The sequence below is a fragment of the Podarcis erhardii genome, assembly GCF_964252035.2.
Source record: "Podarcis erhardii genome assembly, chromosome: 8".
Lineage (NCBI taxonomy): Eukaryota > Metazoa > Chordata > Lepidosauria > Squamata > Lacertidae > Podarcis > Podarcis erhardii.
Genome location: NC_138499.1, coordinates 31,149,510 through 31,161,812, shown reverse-complemented (window position 1 = coordinate 31,161,812; position 12,303 = coordinate 31,149,510). Strand labels below are relative to the sequence as shown.

Below are 12,303 nucleotides of genomic sequence, written 5' to 3'. Positions count from 1 at the left end.
TCAAGTTTGTATTAGGAATCTGCTGTTAGGATTTGAGTTTGGATTATTATGTTTTTTTTTAATTGATTGTTTGATACCTTCAGGGAAGGAGTTGCATATTTTTCTATTACTTGTTGACATGAGAACCCTAGGTGTTGGAGATGTAAGCTATACAGTGGTACCTCAGGTTACATACGCTTCAGGTTACATACTCCACTAACCCAGAAATAGTGCTTCAGGTTAAGAGCTTTGCTTCAGGATGAGAACAGAAATTGTGCTCCGGTGGCACGGCAGCAGCAGGAGGCCTCATTAGCTAAAGTGGTGCTTCAGGTTAAGAACAGTTTCAGGTTAAGAACGGACCTCCAGAATGAATTAAGCACTTAACCTGAAGTACCACTGTAAATGTATTAAATAAAGAAAAAGTGGGAAAGAAGCAGTGAGTGGATTAGAGGAATTTGGAACGAGTGCAATACTTGCAAAACTACTCAGGAGTCAGATTAGCTCTCTGTCTGGAGCTGATAAACTGTCCTCAGTCTAAATGGCTTTGCAGGTAAGGCTGGGAATGGCTGGTGTCTGAAACCCTGGAGAGATGCTGCCAGCCAGTGTTGATAATACTGGGCTAAATGGGCCAATGGTCTGACTGGGCATGAGGCAGCTTTCTATATGAGAGATGGGGCCATTGCATTTGCCTTAAAAATGGATGCACTTTATATAAATCATAGCTTTAATAGTCTTATTACTGTATTTTGTGGTTTGTAGTTTTATCATAACCATAATGTGGTGTTGAACTTGGATCAGGAAGTACTGCGCTTCGTGTGCTAGACTTGGGCCAGAAAGGCCTAGGTACAAAATCAGTCACTGGGTGAACTTGTGCAAGCCTCCCTCAGAGGATTGCTGTGGGAGGGAAAAATGGAATAAACCCATATATACTGCTTTGGCTGCCTTGGAGGATAAAAATTTACAACTAAATTAACAAATAATATCATTACTGTAGTGTAAATATCAGGACTCTGAAATGTTGCAAGGAGACGGGGGCTGCTTTTCTGCCTTTGATGGATGTATATTTTTCTGTACAAGAGGGATGCTTAGGTTAAGTTAATATACAGTGGTACCTTGGTTCCCGAAAAACTTAGTTGTCGAACAAATTGGCTCCTGAATGCCACAAACCCAGAAGTAAGTGTTCCGGTTTGCAAACGTTTTTCAGAAGCTGAACATCCAACACAGCTTACTGCAGCCAATCAGAAGCCACACCTTTGTTTCCAAATGGTTTTGGGAGTCAAACAGACTCCTGGAATGGATTAAGTTCGAGAGCTAAGGTGCCACTGTATGTACATAAGTAGCAGTTGTTTCCAATAGATCACAGGTTATGTAGGGGAAAGGGAAGTCCACATACAGTGTACCAGGCCCAGGAAATCCTGTTGGCATCCTTGCATTATACCAGCTACTTTGCATTTCTGCATTTTATATTTTCTCAATTCTATAGTGTATGAGCTAGTCCCTAGCTTTTCAGCCTTAAATATGACACTAATCCACTTACTAAGAGCATTTCTGTGTATCTTCAGTCCACCGGAGTCAGCACAACGGCACAAGAAGTCCAACTGGTTGCTTGGGATCGTAATATTTTTAGAAGCACCAAGGAGGCCATAATCACACAAGCTATGCTTTTCCCCAGGGAACTGAATTGTTGCACATCTCTTGCGTCATGAAGCACAGCCATTTTGAACATCAAAACGCCTTCCCTTAGCCCTGCAGTACCTGCAAAATAAAATGCTTCTTGAGCTACCTATCCTATTTTTAAAGATATTATCAAAGCCTTACGTGCAACCCATCTCGTCAACTCTGCATGACCCTAGTGACCTTTGCATCCAGGGCTGTATTTCCAAACCCCATCCCTCAGTTTTAATGAGGTTTGCCACAATGAACCAACAGCACAAAATATATATTCTAGCACAAATCCTTTATAACGGTACGCAGTGGAGCGACAAAGGGCCAGACAATACCGGGGCTGTCTGGGCATTCATTATATTGTCAGTGTGCTTACAATAAACACATTGTGGAGAAAACAAGAGGGCAAAGAAAGAAGAGCTCTGAAATCCGTTTTAAAGGAAATGCCTGCGAAACATGATATAGTTTGGGCAGGGTCCTGCTGGACACACGGAAAGCGAAGCAAATGATAAACTTGGTCTGACAGCAATCAAAGGTACCAAAGGAGGAAGAAAACCAAGTCACTTGCAGTTCATAATTGCAACTGTCAGGTGCATCCTTCATAAACAGGCATTCTGGAAACCTGGACTCAAGAAGATGCTCAGGCCACCCTTTTCTTTCAAGGGTCCTCCTTGGCCACTGTTAGCCTTCCACCTCCAAAAAGAAGCCCGCAAAGTTCAGGTGGAACCAGAAATGAAAAGGTAGGCACACTTGCCCATTCCCGAGCATAGCATCACTGTTATTACATTGCCACCATTCATTTCTGCAGAGCTTCTGATGCGCCATGAACCTTAGAAGAGTTATCTGTCTCATCCTCAGTGATGGTAGGTAGTTGTCTAACCAAAAGTGTCAGGATATTACAGACCTGATGGGTTTTGATGGAATTTACATGCATCATAAATAGGTGCAGAACCCCATTAGCTACAATGCTTTGTCAGAAGATTAGTGACACCAGAAGCTTAAAGATCAAGAAGGGTACAGTGTCTTTATAGTTGAAATAGGGGCTGCTCCCCGCCAAACGTCCTGCCACTCCCCACCATGTTAGACCCCTTGAGCTTCCTCTTCCCACCCCATGCGCTAAACAGTATTTTCGACTTCACAACCCTATTTCTGAAGTAGCTTCTTTCTTCCATTTAGCAGCTCCATGATACGATACGATACGATACAATAATCTTTATTGTCATTGTCCCATACAGAACAACGAAATTGAAAAAAATCTACATCAGACATTCAAAAACCCACAAGCCTGCTATGCCAGCTATCCCAGCCTGGTTAGCCCCTAAAAACTCCGATATCCCATAATTGAATACAATATACTCACATAAAGACTACCTTACACTGCATTTAAAACCAAAATCGCATTTGGATAGAAACTGTTTCTTAGGCGGCTAGTCCTAGTCTTTATAACCCTGTACCTTCTTCCAGAAGGCAGAAACTGAAAGAGATCATTTCCAGGGGCACACTATCCTGCACTATCTCTGCAGCTTTTACCTCGCACCCATCATCACTTTTACCCCCATGTCCATGCCTCCTCCCATTTTTTTGGCAAGCCTGCCCACACATACCACTCCATACCCCACGGTAACCTCCGGCATCGTCCCACATATTGCAACACTAAGAACCTTTTTCGTTTTTCACTCAGTTACAAAGCTGCCATCCTGTTCTATTCTGCAGACTTTTAGTACCCCTTTCATCTTCACCCCCTATTTCCACGCCTCCTATTCCTTCATTTGGATAAACCAACTATTATTGCCTCTTAGGCACCCTTCGCTTTCCCAAACCAGCTGCTTCCAACTTGATGCCCTGCAGATCTTTTGGATAAAACCTCCATAGGACCTGCTCACCACAGTTCTGCTGCCATGGTTGATGAGAGCTGTCATGCAAAACATCTGCAGGGCACCAGGTTGGCAAAGGCTGGCCCAGACAGTCAAGAACAGGACTGTGGCACTATAGGTAATTGTGGCAGTAATTCATTTCACCTAATATATCAGATGTAGCCAGGGCTTTCTTTCAGCCGGAACTCAGTTCCAGCACCTCTCAGGTGGGTTCCAGCACTTCTTAGGTGGGCGCCATTGCCATTCTCAGAGAACGAGGGAGAGGTTCATGGTGAGTTCCACTACCTCTTTTTCTAGGAAAATAGCATTGGCTGTAGCAGTTACGGTTTGTACTCTGTTCCTCAGGTAGCTATCACTGCCCATAGGTATATTCTTGTACAGGGTCCTTCTGTTTTGGTTCACACAGACCGGCACAGCTCCCCAGTCTCTAATGGCACATGTCCTGGCAGCACATTAGTTTGTCTAAAAGTGGTGTGGGGAAATGTAAGGAGGCTGAAGGGACATTTTTTCACCTTTGGTGGACTTGTCCAAAAGTGAAGGCCTTCTGGGAAATGATCTATAATGAATTAAAAAAGGTTTTTAGGTACACCTTTCCCAAGAAACCAGAGGCCTTCCTCCTGGGCATTGTGGACCAAAGGGTGATAAAGAAGGATAAGACATTTTTTATGTATGCATCTACAGCAGCAAGAATACTTATAGCAAAATATTGGAAGACACAAGATCTTCCCACGCTGGAAGAGTGGCAGACGCAGTTGATGGACTATATGGAATTGGCCGAAATGACTGGTAGAATCTGGGATTTGGATGAAGAGACAACGGAAGAAGATTGGAAAAAATTTAAGGACTATTTGCAAAAACAATACAAGCTATATGAATGTTAAGAATCTGCATGTTTTGGAACTTAGCTCCTGCAACTAGATCGAGAAAATGGGAAGATAAGTTACACTTAAGAAAAAGTTGAAATTTAAGGTTAATATATTTTTTATTTTAAGGCATAAATATTAGATAGAAGGCACCTTAAAATTAGAAGTGAAATATTTTGAAAGATATAAATAAGATACGAAACAAGGTAATAATTTGCTGATATGTTTTATTGTAAAGAATGCAGGGTGAGGGAGGTGTGGGGAAGTCCAGCTAACAATTTAAAAATGTATTTTGAAAGTTGGAGTATTATTTATCTTTCTTCTTTTTTCTTCTGTAAACTGAAAATGCAATAAAAACGTTTAAAAAAATAAAAATAAAATAAAAGTGGTGTGGGACTTGGGTGGAGGGGGCAACAGAAAATGTAGGCATGCAAGTGATCCACACACCTTTTTCTTGCTTGAGGTTCAATGTCTGAATGGAGTCATCCATGCATTTCATTCAGTGGAAGGTAGAATCAATGAAAGCAATTTATATGAAAAGGCTGACAGCACTTGCGGGTGATGAATAGCAATGTGAAGTGGTAGTGAAAATGTTAAGGGATGCATATCCTTAAAATATATGTGTAGCTCAGCACTATAGAGATCAGTTAATTAACAAGTGGCCTAAGACATTCAAGACTTTGCATGCTAAAACTATATCCGATTGGACCCGGTAAGCTCTGGCTGCTGCATTTTGTACTAGCTGCAGTCTCAGGACCGTTTTCAAGGCCAGCTCCATGTTGAGCCAACCTGTAGTCATAGAATCATAGAACTGTAGAGTTGGAAAAAATCCCAAAGGTCATCTAGCCCAACCCCTGCAATGTAATCATCCAGATGGGAGGTCACTAGTGTTTGAATCACTGGGGACAAGCCGTAATTGTCCAGGAATGGCCATAGCTGGCAAACCAGCCATAGCTAGGAAAATCTATTACCCACCACTGAGGTCATGTTAGCTTCTAGTGGCAGTCAGGTTGAGGAATACACCCAGACTATATATCTGATGCATTAACCAGGAACTAACACCAGACTGTTGAAATGTCAGGTAAAAAAATTAGGCAGTAGTATATTTTTAAGAGGAAGAAAACCCCTGTTCTGCTGCAGTTGACTGCTGAAGTACTCAGTGTTGACATGATAGGGCACACAACTGCACACGTCGGCCACAAGAGTTTCAGGGCTTAGAATCTGAGTGATTGGGTATGTGTTACAAAACCTAATCCGTCCTTCCACCTTTCTAGACCTTTGGTACATCAGGCAATCTCTTGCGACTGATACTGTGACCATTACTACTGTTGAATCGTACAGCACAATCCTATATTACCTGGAAGTAAGCTTCACTGAACTCAGTAAGACTTACTGCAAAGTAGACATGAATAGGATTTACGCTGTTAGTCCTTGCCAACAGCCATTGCAGCTGACTTGCTGTAAGCATTAGTAGAGAGTTCCTTCAGATGTATCCCACCACAAGAGATGGCAAAAATTAAGCTGACGGCAGAGGAAAAAAAGTCATCTAAGTGCAGTTTTTGAACTCTATGAAAAAGGTAGCAGCAGAAAGATTGTGAGAAATCAGATATACCGCATCTGAAGCAGTTGCAAATGAAGAATGTGTGGTTTCAAGCTTCACTCTCTGGTATAAAAAATTGAAGAGCTTCTGCTTCTCCTTTTGCTTGTGGGATCAGTGCTCACAGGTAGTTTCCCTTCCTGTTCCACTTTTCAGAGCATCCTTCAGCAGCAAAAGCTGCAGCTCAAGTAATGCTCATCCAATCCTAGCCAGCATATCACACAGTTGAAATGCTGTTTTCTCAGGGCTTTGGGCTGAGATTCTACCAATCAGTTACTAGCCAGCTATGGCCGCCTTCGTTTGTTTAACGTGGCCAAGGGCATGAAAGTGCACATGGATATATATATTTTTTAAAGCGCAGCCTCTTGTTTCTGTTAATATCTGCTCTCCTTGATTCCCATTTTGATTGAACGGGCTCTTGAAGCACAGCTGCAGGATCTCACAAAGGAAATTCAAAAACCCTTTTCTGGCAGGAGCTTCATTTTGTTATACTGACATGGTAAAAATACGAAGTTCTAAATATAGAGCAGGTTTTGCTGCTCTTAAAAATCTAGCATATTGTTCACAGTAGCAGAAGATTATTATACTGTATCAGACTGTTTGTTAGAACAGCGTAATCTGTTCTACCCTGACTGCCAGCAGCTCCTTGGGAGAGATTTTCTAGATCTTCTTCTCTCGGATCCTTTTAACTGAAGATACCAAGGACCTTCCGAATGCAAAGCATACAGTATCCTCTACTGAGCTATGTCCCTTCTCAGTAGCTCATAGTTTAATATCTTCAAGGTTCTCAAACTCCATCAGGTGAAACTGGCTTAAGACTGAGATGAATATTAGTGATGATTAAGAGCTCCCAACAAGGGAAGAACTTGCATGCATCATGGGCTGAACTACTCCTTTGTCTCAGAGGTCCTCAGTGGAAGCAGTTGCCTGGCAACTGCCAACCAGCAAAGACCTGACCTGTTTATAAACTGAGCTTCATGGTTCACCTGCTCAGTCGCAGTTTTCTCAAAGATCCACACCAATGAAGGCCAAGAATGAAGGCCAAGAAAAGGCCATCTGAACAAACTGGGCACCATGGTTCTCCCCACCCCTCATTAGATCTGCTAACCTTTTGAACTATTTGATATTTGGGAGCCCTTCAGGGCTATAAAGCAGGATGTAAGTAACAAACACTTTCAAAAATGAACAACTGAATGTTAAACATAATCAAATCACATCCATTTCAAGAGAATTTGCTCAGGAGAAAGGTCTCGATCAAGCACTTCAGCCTACTTCGATAGTTATTTGCCATGCCAGCCTGTGATATTTTTTAAAAACCTTGCCCAAGTTGCCCTTCCTTTGAACATTCTGCAGCTTTGAAGAAACAATAGATCCACCACAAATCACTGTCTAGAATCACTGGCCACAGATGTGAAGTATCTGCCGTATACATTTTACACGGAATATTTATAGGTATAAAATAAATGTCCGAGGGGGAGAAAGAGAAGGGGGTGAGGATTACGGCAAACTTTGTTATAAATGCAATATGCGATCAATAGAGAGAAAGAAAACCATTGAGCGTTCTCTGCAGATGGTTCTGATGAAACATAATCTGTGTGAAGAGGCTGCATTTTTGTTTAGAAGTGCCAGCTGAATCACCATAGAAACGCACGAGGCAATGACCTTGAAGATTACAGTGCTAAAATTTCTCAAGTGAGCAAGGTGTCAGACCTCAATACTTGCGTGGAAACTCCAGCTATGGTTGTGGGTACAGTGGTACCTCGGGTTAAGTGCTTAATTCGTTCCGGAGGTCTGTCCTTAACCTGAAACTGTTCTTAACCCGAAGCACCACTTTAGCTAGAATCATAGAATCATAGAATCATAGAGTTGGAAGAGACCACAAGGGCCATCGAGTCCAACCCCCTGCCAAGCAGGAAACACCATCAGAGCACTCCTGACATATGGTTGTCAAGCCTCTGCTTAAAGACCTCCAAAGAAGGAGACTCCACCACACTCCTTGGCAGCAAATTCCACTGTCGAACAGCTCTTACTGTCAGGAAGTTCTTCCTAATGCTTAGGTGGAATCTTCTTTCTTGTAGTTTGGAACCATTGCTCCGTGTCCGCTTCTCTGGAGCAGCAGAAAACAACCTTTCTCCCTCCTCTATGTGACATCCTTTTATATATTTGAACATGGCTATCATATCACCCCTTAACCTCCTCTTCTCCAGGCTAAACATGCCCAGCTCCCTTAGCCGTTCTTCATAAGGCATCGTTTCCAGGCCTTTGACCATTTTGGTTGCCCTCCTCTGGACACGTTCCAGTTTGTCAGTGTCCTTCTTGAACTGTGGTGCCCAGAACTGGACACAGTACTCCAGGTGAGGTCTGACCAGAGCAGAATACAGTGGCACTATTACTTCCCTTGATCTAGATGCAATACTCCTATTGATGCAGCCCAGAATTGCATTGGCTTTTTTAGCTGCCGCGTCACACTGTTGGCTCATGTCAAGTTTGTGGTCAACCAAGACTCCTAGATCCTTTTCACATGTACTGCTCTCAAGCCAGGTGTCACCCATCTTGTACCTCTCATTTTTTTTGCCCAAGTGCAATACTTTACATTTCTCCCTATTAAAATTCATCTTGTTTGTTTTGGCCCAGTTCTCTAATCTGTCAAGGTCGTTTTGAAGTGTGATCCTGTCCTCTGGGGTGTTAGCCACCCCTCCCAGTTTGGTGTCATCTGCAAATTTGATCAGGATGCCCCTGGGTCCATCATCCAAGTCGTTGATAAAGATGTTGAATAAGACCGGGCCCAAGACAGAACCCTGTGGCACCCCACTAGTCACTCTTCATTAGCATGTTCAGCTAATGGGGCCTCCTGCTGCACACCGCCGGAGCACAATTTCTGTTCTCATCCTGAAGCAAAGTTCTTAACCCGAGAGAGTATTTCTGGGTTAGCGGAGTCTGTAACCTGAAGCGCATGTAACCTGAGGTACCACTGTATTCTGTAGGAATATTCTGTATTCTGCAGTAAAAGGCTCTCTGAACATGCTGCAAACCATTGGGTGCAGTTCAATGTCACACACATCCAACTGTTCTCTCCGTGAAAGTATTGCAGCTTGCCAGATAGAATGATACCCCTCTCCTCACCCCACGTGTGGTTCTGAGCGTTCTCCTGACCTACCCACCTGCAGTGAGCCAATTCCAGGGGGTCAGGGGCACATGGGGGAGCAGAAAGGAAGAAACCCTGCTGTCAAGTCCTTAAGCATGGCTTCTGCTGGTAAGGCTAGTTAGGTGAGCCCTGCCCACTGTCTTCCTATTACTAACCTCCTATGTTCCTGGCATTGGAAAACATCTAGCCATTGTAAGCTAGGGGTGGGGGACATTTTTCAGCCCATTTCTTTATGGGTAACCTTCTGAGGGCCACATACTGACAATGTGTGGGGAGAGGTGGAAAGAGTAATATTGGTTGTGACTCTTACTTTGTATGGTAAATTATATTGTAGCCATGGAAAAATCACCTCTCCACCCCGATGAGGGGAGTTATCACAATCTGAGGATGCTTGAAGCCAGACAAAAATATTGCATCTTAGTGGCATCTGAGTCCTTGAAGAACTCAAAAGTGAAATTGTTTAATACATTCCCTAAGACCAGCCTTCATAAGCCAGTGCAACATTATTTTTTAAGGGGGATCCAGGGAAATTACAGGCCAATTAGCTTAACATAATGGAAATCATTATTAAAGGAACATAACATGGATTTAAATGAAGAAGCTTTACTGAAGAGGAATCAACATGGCTTCTGCAAAGGTTAAGTCCTGTCCCACTCAGTGTCAAAAAGCATGTAAATGGGGTTATCTGGGTTTGGACTTTTAAAGAGATTTGGAACACACACAAAAACATACAAAAGGTTAATGTGTAAACTTAGCCGTTAGGGGATCAGAGCATTGGTCCTTTACAGAATAGTAACTGGTTATAAAGAACAGGGAGCATAAAGTAGGTGCAAGTGGATGGATCCTACAATGGAGGAATGTAAGAAGTGCCCCCCCCTAAAATTTGGGGGGATTGACGTCCCCCCCCCATTCACAAAAAGTCTTATGGAATCATAGAATCATAGAGTCGGAAGAGACCACAAGGGCCATTGAGTCCAACCCCTGCCAAGCAGGAAACACCATCAGAGCACTCCTGACATATGGTTGTCAAGCCTCTGCTTAAAGACCTCCAAAGAAGGAGACTCCACCACACTCCTTGGCAGCAAATTCCACTGTCAAACATTTCTTACTGTCAGGAAGTTCTTCCTAATGTTTAGGTGGAATCTTCTTTCTTGTAGTTTGGAACCATTGCTCCGTGTCCGCTTCTCTGGAGCAGCAGAAAACAACCTTTCTCCCTCCTCTATGTGACATCCTTTTATATATTTGAACATGGCTATCATATCACCCCTTAACCTCCTCTTCTCCAGGCTAAACATGCCCAGCTCCCTTAGCCGTTCCTCATAAGGCATCGTTTCCAGGCCTTTGACCATTTTGGTTGCCCTCCTCTGGACACGTTCCAGTTTGTCAGTGTCCTTCTTGAACTGTGGTGCCCAGAACTGGACACAGTACTCCAGGTGAGGTCTGACCAGAGCAGAATACAGTGGCACTATTACTTCCCTTGATCTAGATGCTATACTCCTATTGATGCAGCCCAGAATTGCATTGGCTTTTTTAGCTGCCGCTTCACACTGTTGGCTCATGTCAAGTTTGTGGTCAACCAAGACTCCTAGATCCTTTTCACATGTACTGCTCTCAAGCCAGGTGTCACCCATCTTGTATTTGTGCCTCTCATTTTTTTTTCCCAAGTGCAATACTTTACATTTCTCCCTGTTAAAATTCATCTTGTTTGTTTTGGCCCAGTTCTCTAATCTGTCAAGGTCGTTTTGAAGTGTGATCCTGTCCTCTGGGGTGTTAGCCACCCCTCCCAGTTTGGTGTCATCTGCAAATTTGATCAGGATGCCCTTGAGTCCATCATCCAAGTCGTTGATAAAGATGTTGAATAAGACCGGGCCCAAGACAGAACCCTGTGGCACCCCACTAGTCACTCTTCTCCAGGATGAAGAGGAACCATTGATGAGCACCCTTTGGGTTCGGTCAGTCAGCCAGTTACAAATCCACTGAGTGGTAGCATAGTCAAGACTGCATTTTACCAGCTTCTTTACAAGAATATCATGGGGCACCTTGTCAAATGCCTTGCTGAAATCAAGGTAGGCTACATCCACTGTGTTCCCTTCATCTACCAGGCTTGTAATTCTGTCAAAAAACGAGATCAGGTTAGTCTGACATGACTTGTTTTTCAGAAATCCATGCTGACTATTGGTGATCACAGCATTCCTTCTCAAGAGAACCTTGAGAAGCCAATTTGATGGTGACACCAAATTATTCAGGACAAGCACCCAAAAGGATTGTTCCAAACTGGGCAAATGTGCAAGAAAATGGTAAGTGCAGTTTCATGTAAGTATTTGTGGAATTATGCACATTGGGGCAAAATAACATTTTTAAACCCTAAATTCGCATATACACCGATAGGCTCTGAGCTGGCCATGACTGAATTGAAAAGTGATCTTGGGGTTGTGGTGAACAGCTGAATGAAAATACAGTGGTACCTCGGGTTAAGTACTTAATTCGTTCCGGAGGTCCGTTCTTAACCTGAAACTGTTCTTAACCTGAAGCACCACTTTAGCTAATGGGACCTCCTGCTGCTGCTGCGCCGCCGGAGCACGATTTCTGTTCTCATCCTGAAGCAAAGTTCTTAACTTGAAGCACTATTTCTGGGTTAGCGGAGTCTGTAACCTGAAGTGTATGTAACCTGAAGCGTATGTAACCCGATGTACCACTGTACCAACTCTTTTGGTGGGAGTTGTGAAAAATGAAAATTCAGCGCAAAGGGCCAAAAATAAGGCTACCAATAGCATAGTGCCTTCACGTAAATTACGAGTGAGATTAAGGTTACTCACGCTTAAAGCAGACCCACTGAAATTAATGGGACTAGCTCCAAGGTTCACAGTTTTGCTCTCAGCATGACTAAGCCTGGCTCTAACAAAACATAAATGAGAAAGATCGAACAGATTGTTGCTAAAACGCTGCGGAAACCTTATTGCAAACAGTTGGGACTGCAGCAGTTATCTACAGCAATCACGCGAGAGGCCTACGTAGCCTTTCCTCGAAAACGCTCTGCAGAGAGCAATCGCTTTTTCCCAAGCACTCTTGCTTCTTGCTCAGCCTGCGAACGAGGCTCAAGGATCACAAGTTCTGCATTCCACAGCTACTCTGGTTTGCAACTCGCAGGTGCAAATGGATGGATCCCGGCTAAAGCGCACA

General features: G+C 43.4%; 1 long non-coding RNA gene across 2 annotated transcripts in view; it reads right to left on the bottom strand.

Moving 5' to 3' along the window:
- Window positions 1–12,303, bottom strand: part of LOC309349184 — a 70,648-nt gene that overhangs the window by 57,597 nt on the left and 748 nt on the right. For both annotated transcript variants that reach the window (XR_014159806.1, XR_014159807.1), the window contains exon 2: window positions 1,517–1,734. This is a non-coding gene — a long non-coding RNA (uncharacterized lncRNA). The remainder of the gene's footprint in view (window positions 1–1,516; window positions 1,735–12,303) is intronic.